Source organism: Macaca nemestrina, chromosome 13, assembly GCF_043159975.1.
Source record: "Macaca nemestrina isolate mMacNem1 chromosome 13, mMacNem.hap1, whole genome shotgun sequence".
In the NCBI taxonomy this organism is placed as follows: Eukaryota; Metazoa; Chordata; class Mammalia; order Primates; family Cercopithecidae; genus Macaca; species Macaca nemestrina.
Window position 1 is genome coordinate 20176436 of NC_092137.1, and position 16485 is coordinate 20192920.

The 16485-nt window shown below is 46.7% G+C and overlaps 1 pseudogene; it reads right to left on the reverse strand.

The window, feature by feature from the left end:
- Positions 1–1545: 1545 nt before the first annotated feature.
- On the reverse strand, positions 1546–15805 carry LOC105479915 (developmentally-regulated GTP-binding protein 1-like; annotated as a pseudogene).
- Positions 15806–16485: the final 680 nt, after the last annotated feature.

The following is a 16485-nucleotide window of genomic DNA, read 5'->3' on the forward strand; positions in this document are numbered from 1 at the left end:
CACGGTGAAACCCTGTCTCTACTAAAAAATACAAAAAACTAGCCGGGCGAGGTGGCGGGCGCCTGTAGTCCCAGCTACTCGGGAGGCTGAGGCAGGAGAATGGCGTAAACCCGGGAGGCGGAGCTTGCAGTGAGCTGAGATCTGGCCACTGCACTCTAGCCTGGGCGGCAGAGCGAGACTCCGTCTCAAAAAAACACACACAAAAAAAACACAAAAATTAGCCGGACATGGTGGCGGGTGCCTATAATCCCAGCTACTCGGGAGGCTGAGGCAGGGAGAATCGCCTTGACCTCTCGGAATCAAGCGATTCTCCTGCCTCAGCCTCCTAAGTAGCTGGGATTACAGTCCCACGCCACCACAGGCCGGCTATTTATTTATTTTATATTTTTAGTAGAGACGAGGTTTCACCATATATGTCAGGCTAGTCTTGAACTCCCAACCTCAGGTGATCCACCTGCCTCAGCCTCCCAAAGTGCTGGGATTACAGGCGTGAGCCACCGCGCCTGGCCCTTATACTTGTCTTCTTGAGTGTATGTGTGAGGCTTTCTCTAGAAGTAGAGCTCTGGATTATAGGTATGAATATCTTCAACTTTCTCAGGAATTGTAAGCAATTGCTCCAAGCAAATTGCTCTCTAAAGGGCTCATAGTAATTTACACTCCCAACAGCAGTTAAGAGCATTTCCATTTTTCTACATCCTCCTGTGACTTGATGTTGTTGGACCTTTTATACTTTGCCAGCCGATGCAAGTAAAATTGTATCTTATTGCTGTTTGATTTTGAACATCCCTCCCATTAGGAAATGTTTTGCTGAAGCCTTTAGTTGCCGACTGGGCAGACACTTCTGTTTACTTATCACATCTGTTTTCCTCTTTCTCAGTAAGAGATTCCTTAAATTTCAGTTGGGCTTATGGCTATTTAAAATAAAGATTACCTTTCCCTGCTTCCCTTACAGCCAGTGCATAGCCACATGATTAGGGTTTTGCCAGTGGCACATGAGCAGAAGTGGTACATGTACTTTCAGAAAGGTGTCAAGAGAAGGAGGCATGCTCTCCTTCCCTTTTCTGTTTTCTCCTGGCTGGAATACAGATCTGATGGCTGCCTCTGGAGCAGCCTTCTTGGACCATGAAGTGAACATGGGAACAGAAGCCATCCACAGCAGAGGAACGAGTTAAAGGAAGCATGGGTCCCTGCCCCATGGAGTATAGCGTCGTCCCTGGACTGCCCAGGCAGACTTATACATTATGGAAAAATGTCTTTGTTTGTTTAGGACAGTGTTTCTCTGAATTTTCTCTCACTTGCCAGCAATTCTAAGCCTAAAAGTACACTGTTGAATTCATTCTTCTGTATAGGACTAAGTGGATCATCCCAAGAGAGTGTGGGGAGGACAACTGGAAAAGGGAGGAAGAGGTGACTGAGGAGGAGGGTGAGAGGAATAGCTTTGAAGATGCTGCTACAAAGAGCCTCTAGGAGGCAGCCCAGCCAGTTTCCCAGCCCCACACTGTATGTTAAGTCTGGGGACAATTCCTGCCCAAAAAGACGTGTAGGCTAGAAGGAGCCGTGTTGGAGAGGCATTTTCAGAGAACTGTCTGAAGGCCACACCAGTGTATGTCTCCTCTGATGCACCGTGGGATGGCTCTCGCTGGGTCCCAGTGCAGAGGCACGACCCTGAGTGCCATCGGGGGCCTCCAGAGGAAGCCCCTCACCCACCACTACTGCAGAGCTGTCCTTGAGTCTGTTGTGAGACATGAAGACCTAGAGGCAGTGGAAAGTTTTGGTTTCTTCTAAGGAACGAATGTGTTCATTCTTTTTTTTTTTTTTTTTTTTTGAGATGGAGTCTCACTCTGTACCCCAGGTTGGAGTTCAATGGCACAATCTCAGCTCACTGCAACCTCCACCTCCTGGGTTCAAGTGACTCTCCTGCCTCAACCTCCCAAGTAGCTGGGATTACAGGCACCTGCCACCACGCCTGGGTAACTTCTGTATTTTCAGTGGAGATGGGTTTCACCATGTTGGCCAGGCTGGTCTCGAACTCCTGACCTCAGGTGATCCACCCTCCTCTGCGTCCAAAAGTGCTGGTATTACCAGCGTGAGCCACCGTGCCTGGCCATATGTTCATTCTTAGATATTGAGAAATATGTAACCAAGCGTGTCTGCACTTTCTTGCTTGGGTAGCTCCAAATCATCTGGGGATTCGGTGTGCAGCAAGTGGATTGGACTTTATGTCCTGCTTCTCTGTTCTCAACCTCAAACCTGCCTCACCCCTGTTTGACTCTCCCTTTCTAACTTATAATCTCCCTTGCCTTCTAAGTTGCCTCTAATATTTGGTAGCAAGAAAGAGAGAGAATAATACACCTTTTGTAGATATCATTGGAATTTACACGTCCAAATCAGAGTATCTACTTCCCCAAATCGATCCCCTCAAGGGACCACCTTTATCACCTCATGGTGCCCATCATCCTAGGGAGGCCTAGGAACCCTTTGTCTATGGGGATAACTTTTTTTTTTTTTTTGGAGGAGGAGAGTGGAGTATAGTTTATTTCTTTGATAAATATGTCTAGAGATGGAGCGTTACCCAGTTCCAGGAAGCATGATTCAGTGTCTTCCATGAAAATGGTATCCTGGCCAGGTGCGGTGGCTCATGCATGTAATCCCAGCACTTTGGGAAGCCGAAGTGGATGGATCACTTGAGGCCAGGAGTTCGAGACCAGCCTGGCCAACATGGTGAAACCCTGCCTCTACTAAAAATACAAAATTAGCCTGGTGTGGTGGCACATATCCAAACTCCCAGCTACTCGGGAGGCTGAGTCACAAGAATCGCTTGAACCTGGGAGACAGAGGTTGCAGTTAGCTGAGATTGCACCACTGCACTCGAGGGAAAGAGAGAAAGAGACAAAGAGAGAGAAAGAGAAGAGAAAGAAAGGAAGGAAGGGAAGGAAGGAGAGAATGAGAGAAAGAAGGAAGGGAGGGAGGGAGGGAAAGAGAGAGAGAGAAAGAAAGAGAAGGAAGGAAGAGAAAGAGAAAGAAAAGAGAGAAAAGAAAGGAAGGAAAGAAAGGAAGAAAGAAGGAAGGAAGGGAAAAAGAAAGGAAAGAAAGGAAAGAGAAAGAAAAAGAGAAAAAGAAAAGAAAGGGAAACAAAGAAAAAGGGAAGGAAGAAAGAGAAAAAGAGAGGGAAGGAAGGGAGAGAGGGAGGGAAGGAAGGAAGGGTGGGTCCTGTGGAATTGTGCTCTAGGGATTCACAGTCCATAGCATCGGGCATGAATGGTGCCCGTGGAGTTGTTGTGCAATGCAGCAGTGCTATGCTGCAGAGACCCTACTGGGAGCCAGGCCCGGGGCTGAGTGCCGGAGATACCAAAGTGAAAACATAAGGTTTTCATTTTCTGAGAGTTCACAGTCTTTGGGGGAAAACTGAACTAAACAATCATTATGAAACAAAGAAGTGTGTGCAATACTAACCTGTTCATCAGCACCAGTAAGGAAATGATGGATTCTGGATGCAGGGATAAAGTTTCCAAAGGTTTCAATGATGAGGGAAGGTTGAGGGTGGGTGGGAAGCCATTAGAGCCTGTCCTTGGATCAAGAAACAGGATTTGGGCAGTGTATTAGATTCCTGTGGCTGCTGTAATAAATTTCTACAAATTTGGTGGCTTAAAATAGCACCCACTTAGGCTGGGCGAGGTGGCTCATACCTGTAATCCCAGGACTTTGGGATGCCAAGGTGGGTCAATTTCTTGAGCTCGGGAGTTTGAGACCAGGCTGGGCAATATAATGAGCAATATTGGGCAATATAAAATCATCTCTGCAAAAAAATAAACAAAAAAATTAGCTGGATGTGGTGGCATGCACCTGTAGTCCCAGCTACTTGGGAGGCTAAGGTGAAAGGTTTGCTTGAGCCTGGGAGGTTAAGGCTGCAGTGAGCCAAGATCATGCAACTGCACCCCAGCCTGGGCAACAGAGCAAGACCCTGTCTCTAAATAAATAAATAAACACTCACTTATTCTTTTACAGTTCTGGAAGCCAGAAGTCCAAAATCAGTTTCGCTGGGCTGAAATCAAGGTGCGGGCAGGTTTGTGCTCCCTCCCGAGGCTCTAGGGAGAATCCATCTCTTGCCCCTTTCAGCGTCTGGTGGCTGCTGGTATTCATTGGCTTGTGGTTCCATCACTCCAGTCATCAAAGCTGGCATCTTCAAAGCTCTCTCTTCTCCATCTTCACATTGCCGCCTTCTCTGTGTATGGTGAAATCTCCCTCTGCCTGTCTCTTGTAAGAATACAGGACTGCATGCAGGGCCCACTGGAATAATTCCCAATAATCACCCGCATCTCAAAATTCTTCATTTAATCACATCTGCACATCTGCGAAGACCCACCACCACCACCACCTTGTATTGGTTGTTGTGCTATAAGTTAACATTCACAGGCTCCAGGGGCTGGGATATAGCTATCTTTTAAGGGTAATTATTCAGCCTACCGCAGGCAGATAGAGCAGGGAAAGGACATTCCGAACAGGAAACCCAGCAAACAGCAGGGAAAGAAGCAAGACAGAGCTTCAGGATGTTCAGGAACTGGAAGGAGTCTGAGGTGGGCTGGACTGGCCGGGGCACAGGACCTCTGGCAAGGGCTGGGTCAGGCGCGGAGAGCCTGAGCAGCCTGTGCCAGTAACAGGCCATGCCTAGGCTGGAGGAGCCAGTGGATCAGATTTGCATTTTGGAAAGATCTTCTGGCCACTGTGCAAAGGGCAGGCTGCAGGGAGGGAGACTGTGGGCTGGGACACCGTATGCAGGGGCCACGAAGGTACAATGTGGGGAGCCAGGATTGAATAATATGGAGGAGGCAGGATGCAATGAGGCTTGGAGATGGATGAAGGAGAGGAACAGTGCAATATGGAAAATTCTTGGTGAGGGCACATTTCCACCTGGTTTATGTAAACAGCTAGCATCAGAGGGGCCGAATCAGTGTGTAAAGTGGCTGCCTGGGCTGGGGCAGCGCTGGGTGCTGAAGTCCTATAGTAGATGCCACCCCAGGGCACGTGACTCCGTTCTAGATTGCCTCAAGGACTAGCCGTTGTTGCCTTTGTTGGAGGCTTGGACAGGAAGCTCTCCAGCAGGGAGGAGTGCCAACGCCAGCCACACCCTCCCAGGTGCAGCTAGGCCAAGTCACCCTGAGCCATTTCCTGGGGTGAGGCCACTGGCCACTGGCTCACACTAGTCCCTGCCCTGCAGGGCATCATCAAGGATCTGGAGTCTGAGCAGCACCCGGTTCCCTGTGACTCAGCCCCTGTGGGGAGGCGGAGCCTATGCTGGTGTTCTTGGGGCTGGAGCAGAGACGTAGGTCCTGCCTGTCCCACCCCACCTGCTCAGTTAGGGACAGACTTTTTTTTTTTTTTTGAGATGGAGTCTTGCTCTGTCGCCCAGACTGAGTGCAGTGGCATGATCTCGGCTCACTGCAACCTTCGCCACCCAGGTTCAAGCGATTCTCCTGCCTCAGCGTCCTGGGTAGATGGGATTACAGGCGCCCGCCACCACACCCAGCTAATGTTTGTATTTTTAGTAGAGTTGGGGTTTCACCACGTTGGCCAGGCTGCTCTTGAACTCCTGACCTCAGGTGATCCACCCGCCTCAGCCGCCCAGGGACAGACTCTACAGAGCCCCTGCTAATTGCTGTATGCAACATGCTATTTGTGTTTGGGAGTAGGGGCAGCCGGAGGGTGTGGCGGGGGCGGGTTGTTGTTGTTGTTGTTTGGATTTTTTTGAGACAGGGTCTCACTCTGTCACCCATGCTGGAGTAGTGCAGTGACGTACATAATCACAGCTCATTGCAACCTCTGCCTCCTGGGCTCAAGCGATCCTCCCCCCTCAGACTCCATAGGTACACACCACCATGCCTGGCTAATTTTTGTATCTTTTGTAGAGATGGGGTTTTGTCATGTTGCCCAGGCAGTCCTTCTACACATTCTTTGAGCTACTTTAGCTGTGTGACTTCAGGCAAGCAGTAACCTCTTTGCTCTTTAATTTGTTCCTCTATGAATTGGAGAAATACCAGTACCTACCTCAGAGTCCTAAGGATTGAATAGGCTAAGCCCTCCATAGGGCCTGGCACACACGTGTAAGTGCCCCCCGCATGCTAGTGATGCCGTGGATGCCCACAGTGGAATTCACTGGGAGAGGCAGATAGACTCATTTTAGGCAAGTTCCTAAGCATTCTGACATAATACATAAAAAACACTTAGCACTCTACCCGGCCCAAGGCAGGACCCTAGAAATCATAGAGAGGTTGGAGATTCTAAAGCCCCCAGAGGAGAATCTGGGCTGGGCTCCGAAGAGGTTCCTGAGCTCACTGCAGCCAGGATGTATAAGTCATAGTGTTATGTCGGCGCTCATACCTGTGTGTAGCACATGTGCACGCACCTTCACGCACACAGGTGTGCCTCACCTCCAGCCCCAGGATGCATATGCAAATTCACGTAACAGATGAGTAACTCAGTTCACTCAACAGAAGGTGAGAAGGTGACCTTGCATTCCCTAAGAATGGGACAGAGGTTGCAAACGGATGGCCCCTTGGGCTACATTTGGCCTGTAGAAGTGTTTTGCCTTTACAGTATTTTGTTTTTGTTTTCCCCTTATGCTATTTTTTTTTTTTGAGACTGAGTCTCACTCTCTCAGTGTGAGACTGGAGTGCAGTGGCACAATCTCAGCTCACTGCAACCTCTGCCCCCTGGGTTCAAGTGATTCTCCCACCTCAGCCTCCCGAGTAGCTGGGATTACAGGTACCCACCACCACACCTGGTTAATTTTTGTATTTTTGTAGAGATGGGGTTTTACCATGTTGGCCAGGCTGGTCTTGAACTCCTAACCTCAGGTGATCTGCCTGCCTTGGCCTCCTAAAGTGCTGGCACCCAGCCTACACTATTTTAAAAAGGAGATTTCCATTGGAGAATTGCATGTAAGAATCAAGATTTGTGACTTTTCGGCCAGGCGTGGTGGCTCACGCCTGTAATCCCAGCACTTTGGGAGGTCAATGCAGATGGATCACCTAAGGTCAAAAGTTTGACACCAGCCTAGCCAACATGGTAAAACCCCGTCTCTACTAAAAATGCAAAAATTAGCCGGGCATAGTGGCAGGAGATTGTAATCCCAACTACCTGGGAGGCTGAGGCAGGAGAACCACCTGAACCCAGGAGGCAGAGGTCACAGTGAGCCGAGATTGCACCATTGCACGCCAGCCTGGGCTACAAGAGCGAAACTCCATCTCAAAAAAAAAAAAAAAAAAAAAAAAAAAAAAGATTTCTGACTTTTCTAGCTGAATCAGAAGAGCTGGTATATGCTGGACCCACATCCAGTCAAAGCAATGACCAGCGGAAGCCACGGTCACAGTGTGTATGTTTCCAGCTCGTCCACTACTTGCTGGGCCCTGCAGGGATCTGAGTTCCAGAGCCCTAGCACAGCGGTTGAGTGTGTCCACTCTAACATCAAACCATCTGGATTTGGATTTGAACTCTGGACAAGTCATACAACCTCTCTAAGCCTCAGTTCCTTCCTTCCTTCCTTCCTTCCTTCCTTCCTTCCTTCCTTCCTTCCTTCCTTCCTTCCTTCCTTCCTTCCTTCCTTCCTTCCTCCCTCCCTCCCTCCCTCCCTCCCTTTCCTCCCTCCCTCCTTCCCTCCCTCCCTCCCTCCGTGTCTCTCTCTCTCTCTCTCTCTCTCTTTCTTTCTTTCTTGTTTTGCTGTTGTTGCCCAGGCTGGAGAGCAAGGGCATGATATCAGCTCACTGCAACCTCTACCTCCCAGGTTCAAGCGATTCTCCTGCCTCAGCCTCCTGAGTAGCTGGAATTACAGCCACCTGCCACCACGCCTGGCTAATTTTTGTGCTTTTAGTAGAGATGGGGTTTCACCGTGTTGGTCAGGCTGGTCTTGACCTCCTGACCTCAGGCGATCTGCTCGCCTCGGCTTCCCAAAATGCTGGGATTACAGGTGTGAGCCACCGCTCCCAGCCATGCCTCAGTTTCTTTACCTGTAAAATAGGTATAATCTCAGTACATTCCTCACAGAGTTGTTACAGGGGTGAAATGAGACAACGTGTAAAGGGCTTATTAGTGCCTGGCACTCAGTATTTCGTAAATTTTCAGCTATTGCTGCTATTACTGCTTCTGGAATCAGCCCCCGGTTTCAAGATCGTAGCCAACCTCTACAGAGATTGGAAGGGACCTTCTTTAACGGACACAGCTTGTTTTCCCCAGACCTCACCTTGCCATCTGATCATCTCTGGAGACCACCCTGTGGTACCCGGAGCTCTCTCCTGGGACCTCAGTGTTCCTGTGTGTCTGCATGCTGGCCACCAGTCCCCTGGCACACACGCTGTTCCCTAATTGGGAAAAACACTTGTTGACACAGAGCCCTGTGAGCTGCCATGGAGTACCGGATTTCCCATCTTTCTTCTGAAATCCCACAGTGTGAAGTGTTGGTAGAGCTGAAAAGGAAGCTCTTTCAATGGGGATGCTGGGTAAGGTGACCTTTGCACTAAGGATTCCACTTCCTGTCTGAGATGGAAGACAGACCCTCATTCAAGAGACTGAGCGCTAGAGGAGCCAGATGAGTTCAGGGGAGGGCACCCGAGAAGGCAGATGCCTCTGAGGACAAGCATGGCTTATCCAGGTAGAAGAAATGGAAGGGTGCGCCCCAGCAGAGGGCACAGAGCGTGGACAAGGCAGGAGAGGCTTTTCCTGTTCTGGCCAGGAGGGCCTGGGCCACTGTCCTCTCCTCCTCTGCACAAGCCCTCTTTGCTGAGGAGACAAGCTAGGGGTGAAAGCCTGAGCTGCCCGCCAGAGAGTCTCTTAATTTCCTCATCTCATTCATCCATTCAGCTATCCATTTATTCATTCATCCAAACTTTCCTTAAAAAATAGGTTTTATTGTTTTAAGAATAAAATTAGGCCAGGCGTGTTGTCTCATGCCTGTAATCCCAGCATTTTGGGAGGCCGAGGTGGGTGGATCACCTGAGTTCAGGGGTTTGAGACGAGCCTGGCCAACATAGTGAAACCCCATCTCTACTAAAAATACAAAAAATTAGCCAGGTGTGGTGGCAGGCACTTGTAATCCCAGCTACTGGGGAGGCTGAGGCAGGAGAATCGCTTGAACCCAGTAGGCAGAGGTTGCAGTGAGCCAAGATCTCGCCACTGCACTCCAGCTCAGTGACAGTGCGAGACTCCATCTCAAAAAAAAAAAAAAAAAATTAGTATTTGCTTGTCATAACAAATCCAAACAGCACCAAAGCATGTAACATAAATCTTGAAAGTTCCCGTCCCTTCCCTGCTCCTCAGGAGTAACCCCTATTAAAATTTTGTTACAGATTATTCCAGATTCTTTTCCATGTATACACAATTGCATGTGTGTTAACATTTATGTTAACAATGTATATGGGGTATATTTCCAAATCAACATATATAGATTTATCTCATTTAAAAAAAATACAACTAATACATGAACACATTCAGGCTATAAAAATTTAACAATACAGAGGCATATGGAGGAGAAAGTAACCCCTCCCCACTTCTCTTCTCCTTATTTTCCTCTCCACTCCTCTCCACAGTTTGGTGTGGGTGTATTCAGACCTTTTCCTATGCATTTGCATGAATAAATGATACTTATACAGATACACGATTGTGTGTATGTGTTGTTTAGAATCTTCTGCCACTTGCCTTTTGACCTAACAATATATCTTAGAAATGTCAGTATCTGGTGGCTCATGCCTATAATCCCAGCACTTTGGGAGGCTGAGGTCGGTGGATCACCTGAGGTCAGGAGTTCAAGACCAGCCTGACCCAAATGGTGAGACCCTGCCTCTACTGAAAATATAAAAATTTGGCTGGACACGGTGGCTCATGCCTGTAATCCCAGCACTTTGGGAGGCCAAGGTGGGTGGATCACTTGAGGTCAGGAGTTCGAGACCAGCCTGACCAATATGGTGAAACCCTGTCTCTACTAAAAATACAAAAATAGCCAGGCGTCATGGCAGGCACCTGAAATCCCAGCTACTTGGGAGGCTGAGGCATGAGAATCACTCGAACCAGAAGGCGGAGGTTGCCGTGAGCTGAGATCGCACCACGCACTCCATCCTGGGTGACAGAGAGAGACCCTGTCTCAAAAAAAAATTAGCCAGATGTGGTGGCACATGCCTGTCATCCCAGCTACTCAGGAGGCTGAGGCAGGAGAATCGCTTGAACCTAGGAAGCGGAGGTTGCAGTGAGCTGAGATCATGCCACTGCACTACAGCCTAGAAATGGAGCGAGACTCCATCTCAAAAAAAGAAGAAAAAGAAAAAAAAGGAAAAAAAGGAATGTCAGTATCTATAGATAAGACTCAATCTTGTTAGTGGCTGCTTGGGATTCTCTGGTTTGGCCATACCTTGATTTATTTAAGCATTCCCCTTCTGATGGGTGCCACTTTTAAAGGCTTTGCTGTCACAAACGACACTGTTGAACATCCTCATGTGGACTCCGTCCCACAGCTGACAAACCTTTCTTAGGACAGAAGTGGCCTGGCTGCCTTGGAGGAGATTCTGAGACTGCTGCTACACTGCTCCCCCCAAACGCTGTGTTTCCGTGGTCCGTCCTTTGGATGCTTTTAAATTGCAGCGAGGGCCCACCCGCAGCCAGGGCCTGGGAGTGCATGGTGTCCAAGGCAGGGCCCTGCCCTGGGGCAACTGCAATCTTTGAGTCCTATGACGAGATGGTTCAGAAGCCAGGGGCCCCAGTCCTGGGTTGCAGGGAGGAGTTCAGGGAAGGCTTCCTGGAGGAGTTGATGTCCAGGCAGAAACCTGCCTGCTGAGTAGCAGTTTGTCAGTCAGAGGAGCAAGTGGGAGGGGCTGCTCCAGCTGGAAGAGGACTTGGCCAGCTGAGGCCCTGAAAGGGCCAGAGCCATCTGTGCACCGCTGAGTAATGGTGTTCCCTAGATGCTCAGGGCAGGGGCCGAAGGGAGTGGCAGTGGGTGAGGCTGACAGGAAGCTGGGGCAGCCGGTGAAGGCCTCAACCGCCAAGCTAAGGAGTGGGAATGTTGCCTGAGGCAAGCGAGAGGCCTGATTACACACCCGAGGAAGTGAGCCATAGGCCGGAGGGGAGAAAGGACCAGTGTCCGGGACGGAGGCTGGGTGGGAATTCACACCTGGCAAGAGCCCACCAGGAGCCAGGCCCTGTGTAAGGAGAGGCTCCCTCTTCCTTTCTTCCTGTCTTCTTTCTCTCTTTCCTCCCTCCCTCCCTCCTTCCCTTCTTTCCCTTCCTTCCTTCCCACCCTCTCTTTCCACCCTCTTTCCTCCCTCCCTCCCTTCCTCTCTTCCTTCCTTACTTCTTTCCTTCCTTCCCTCCTTCCTTCCTAAATTAACAGACTTTTTAAAGAGCAATTTTAGTTTTACAGAAAAACTGAGTCATAAGTACAGGGAGTTCCCATTGACCTCTCTGCACCCGCCACACAGGGTTTCTCCTGTGGTTAACCTGTTGCATCGATGTGATACATCTGTTACAACTGACAAACCAATACTGACATACTGTCATTCACTAAGGTCCCTCGTTCACATCAGACTTCACTCTTGATGGTGTACACTCTATGGGTTTTGACAAATGCATAATGACTTGTCTCCACCATTACAGTAGCCTACAGAGTCTTTTTCACAGCCCAAAACATTCCTTGTGCTCTTCCTACTCATTCCTCCCTCCTCTCAACCCCTGGCAACCACTGATCTTTTTACTGACTTTATAGTTTTGCCTTTTCCAGAGCGTTGAACAGCTGCAAACACACAGTATGCAGCCTTCTTTCACCTAGTAATGTGGAGTTAGGGTTCCTCCAGGTCTTTTCATGGCTTGATAGCACATTCTTTTTTCTTGCTGAACAATATTGTGTTGCATGGATGTACCAGTTCGTCTATTTCTGAAGGATATCTTGGTTTGTTCTGAATGTTTAACAATTATGAATAAAGCTGATATAAACATTCTTACACAATTTCTTTATGGACATAGTTTTCAACTCATTTGGGGAAATACAGTATTTGTCTTTTTGTGGCTGGCTTATGTCATTTAGTGCAATGTCCTCAAGTTTCCTCCATGCTGTGGCATGTACCCTTTCTTTTCAAGGCTGATTAAAATTTCATTGTATGTAAACACACACCACTAGCTATTGACTATTTTAATATGATCCTGCTTTCAATTCCTTTGGACGTATTTCAAGAAGTGGGATTGCTGAATCACATGGTAATTCTATTTTTAATTTTTCAAGGATGCACCATCCTGTTTTTTCCACAGAGGCTTCACCAACATTTGTTATTTTCTGTTTTGTTTTTTTTTTTTTTCTTTTAGTAGCTGTCTCAATGGGTGTGAAATGATATCTCATTGTGGTTTTGGTTTGCATTTCCATGATGATGAATGATGACATTGAGCATCTTTTCACATTTTTCTTGGCCATTTACATATCATCTTTGGAGAAATGTCTATTTAGGTCCTTTGTCCATTTTTTGTTGTTATTTTGTGTTGTTGTTGAGTTGTTGGGGTCTATGTATTCTGAATATTAACCCTTTATTATTTACATATTTGCAAATATTTTCTCCCAGTTTGTAGATTGCCTTTCCACTTTGTTGGTTGTTTCCTTTGGTGCACAGACATTTTAAAGTTTGATGTAGTCTCATTTATTTAGTTGTGCTTTTGCATGTGTTTTTGCTGTCATAGCCAAAAATCACTGCCAAATCCAACATCATGAAGCTTCCCCCTACATTTTCTTATAGAGTTTCATGGTTTTTGATCTTACGTTTAGATCTTCATCCATTTTTAGTTACTTTTGTATATGATGTAAGGTAAGGGACCAACTTTTGCATCATTTGTTGCAACGACTGTTGTTTCCTCATCAAACGGTCTTGGCACCCTTGTGGAAGATCACTTGACCATATATCCGAGGGTTTATCCCTGGGCTGTCTATTCTTTTCCTTCGGTTTGTATGTCTGTCTTTATGCCAGTACCACACTGTTTGGATTACTGTAGCTTTCTAATAAGTTTTGAAATCAGGAAACTTGATACCTCTGGTTTTGTTTGTTTGTTTACTACTTCCTTAATTTCTTTAATGGTTATTGATCCAGTCAAGTTTTCCAGTCTTCTTGAATCAATTTTGGAACTATATATTTCCCTAGAAAATTATTTATTTTGGACTGGGTGCAGAGGCTTACACCTGTAATCCCAGCACTTTGAAAGGCAGAGGCAGGAGGATCGCTTGAGCTCAGAGATTTGAGACCACCTTGGGCAATGTGGTGAAAACTCATCTCTACAAAAAAATACTAAAAATTAGCTGGATGTGGTGGGGCACACCTGTGGTCCTAGCTACTTGGGAGACTGAGGTGGGAGGATAACTTGAGCCTGGGAGGCTGAGTTTGCAGTGAAATGTGATGGTGATCATACCACTGCACTCCGGCTTGGGTGACAGAGTGAGACTCTGTCTCAAAAAAAAAAAAAAAAAAAAGGAAAGAAAATTATTTATTTCATTTGATTTTTAGTGTGTAAGTAGACTTTTAATATAAATTCTCATAATTAAAAATCACAATTTTAAATCCTCTTACTGTTTGTGTCTTTCATCTTTTTTGTTAAATTCAAAATTTCCAAAAGCATGTCTAATTCATTATTTTTAACTGATCAAGTTTTTGTGACTATGTGTGTTTGTTATTAATTCCTTCCTTCTGCTTTCTTTGTAATTTTTTTTTTTGTTATTATTTTACTAGCTTCTTGAGTTCATTTATCTCCAGATTTTCTTGACTAAACATTTTCTTTAAATAACCTTTGGCCTGAATCCCCAGGTTTTTATATATAAGTCTGTCATTGCTATTAATTTGGAAATTAACCCATAGTAGTTTGTTCCAGATTAGATTAGCTCTTTAAACAAGGAGTTATTAAGAAGAGTATTTTAAAAAATTTCTAGACTGGGCATGATGGCTCATGCCTGTAATTCCAATACTTTGGAAGGCCTAGGTAGGAGGATTGTTTGAGGCCAGGAGTTCAAGACCAGCCTGGAAACATAGCAAGACTTTGTCTCAAAAAAATTTTTTTTCTAAAATATATTTCTAGTAACAAATATATTTCTATTTTGAAGATATATGCTTTATTAATAAATATATTTCTGTTTCTAAGATAGTTTTTGCCCTCCCTTTCTAATTAAATTGCATTCTATTCAGTGAATGTGTCCTATATGATTTCAGCTTTTTGCATTTATTAGGCTTTTCATTATGGCCTAATACAAAGAAAAATATTTGGAATTTGCATACTTGACCGTTAACAACGATTAACTCTTGGGAGGGGAATGAAATTGAAGGGCAGAGACAAAGAGGGGAAGCTTGTTGTTTGGTTTTATTTTGTTTGCTTTTGATTGTTGGGAAATTTTTTTACTATAAGAATTAGCTCAAGTATAATGGTTTTTGTTTGTTTGTTTTTTTTTTTTTGCATGTAGCTGACCAGTCTACCAGGTCTTTTATGCAGTTCGACATCCAAGGTGACACCAAGGTAAGACAAATGAAGTTCCAGTTTGGGTGCCTCCATCTCCCTCCCCTGGATTCTGATCCAGTGTCTGCCAAACCCAGAAAGAACTGGGGTAGGGCGCTTGATCATGGGGAAGGCTGTTGTGGTTCGCCCGGCAGATGGGAAAAGGGGAAGGTTTCCCTTCTTCACGATTTGAATCACATCCTCGTCCTCCAACGCATGGTCCTCCAACGCATGGTCCTCCAATGCATGGTCCTCCAACGCATGGTCCTTATCTGCTTTCTGAGGACTGTGTTTCACAGAGAGACCCCAGGCCAGAGCATATTTAAATTCTTTGATAAGATTTTTGTGAATCTTCATGCAGAAATCCTCCACTGTGGTCCTGGAGCAAGGAAGCACCACTGGGGATGTGTAATCTGGTCATTGGCCTTTGGGTTTGGTGTAAATTCTCACTAGTTTCAGATAGTCCCAGATCTTTTCCAATAGGTCATCAAAATTCCAGCGGTGATAGGCAGAGATGGGTACACAGTGAGGCACCTTATAGATGCTATCCAATTCCTTAATAGAGATTCGGTCAATCTTATTTAACACATAGATACAGGGGATATAAACTTTGTTTCCTTCCACCACATCAATGAGGTCATCAGCTGTAGCATCACTACGTAGAGTCACATCGGCATTATGAATCTTGTATTTGGCCAGAATGCTCTTCACAGTTTCAGCATCGACTCACTCTGCAGGCAAGTGGCTGTGAGATTAATGCCTCCCTTGTCCTTCTTCTTAAAGCCGATGTTGAAGGGTTTGCTGTTCAAGCGAATGCCAAAGCCTTCCAGCTCATTTTCATTTATCTTCTTACGTCCCAAAGGTTTCAGGACATCCAGAACAATCAGGATCAAGTTACAGGTTCAGGTCACTGCAATGACTTGACCTCTACCTTTCCCATCCTTGGCACCTTTAATGATACCTGGAAGATCCAGGAGCTGGATCTTGGCACCTTTGTGTCTGATGACACCAGGCACAGTGGTCAGAGTAGTGAATTCATAGGCTGCCACCTCAGAATATACCCCTGCCAGGTTACTAAGCAGTGTCAACTTCCCCACAGATGGAAACCAGCAAATCCAGTTCGAGCATCACCTGTCTTGGCCACATCAAAACCTTCTCCTGGACCTCCACCACCACCACCCTTTGGAGTAATGAGTTCTCGATGAAGCTTAGCAAGATGAGCCTTAAGCAGCACTAGGTGGTGTGCTGTGGCCTTGTTCTTTTGAGTCCAAGTCATCTTGGCTTCTATCTCCACGATCTTAGCTAAGGTGCTGCTCATTGTGGCGTGGCGAGTACCCTGTGGCCTCCACACTGACTGTCTCCCTTCACACACCAGCGGGCAAACTAGCTCAAGTATAACGGTTTTCAAAAGTAACTCAGAGAACTTGGGAGTGTAGGCCTCTGGGTACAGCGGCCCACAGATCCCTGAGAGCACCATTGTATGACAGCTCTTCACCGAGAGACACCGCCTTTAAAAATGCGCTTAGAGGCCGGGCACGGTGGCTCACGCCTGTAATCCCAGCACTTTGGGAGGCCGAGGCGGGCGGATCACAAGGCCAGGAGTTTGAGACCAGCCTGACCAACATGACGACACCCCGTCTCTACTAAAAACACAAAAATTAGCCAGGCGTGGTGGCATGTTCGTGTAATCCCAGCTACTCAGGAGGCTGAAGCAGGAGAATCGCTCAAACCCGGGATGCGGAGGTTGCAGCGAGCTGAGATCACACCACTATACTCCAGCCTGGGCAACAGAGTGAGACTCCATCTCTAAAATAAAAACAACAAACAACAAGCAAAACAAAACAGAAAAACGCGGTTACTTCCTACTGGCTTTACAGTGGTAAGCATTTCCTAAGCACCTAACTTCAGGCTTTGGGGTAAAGAGAGAGAAACACACAGTCTGGCCTTCCAACAACTCATGGTGTGGGTGGAGAAACGTAAGAAAACAAGCCATTGCAA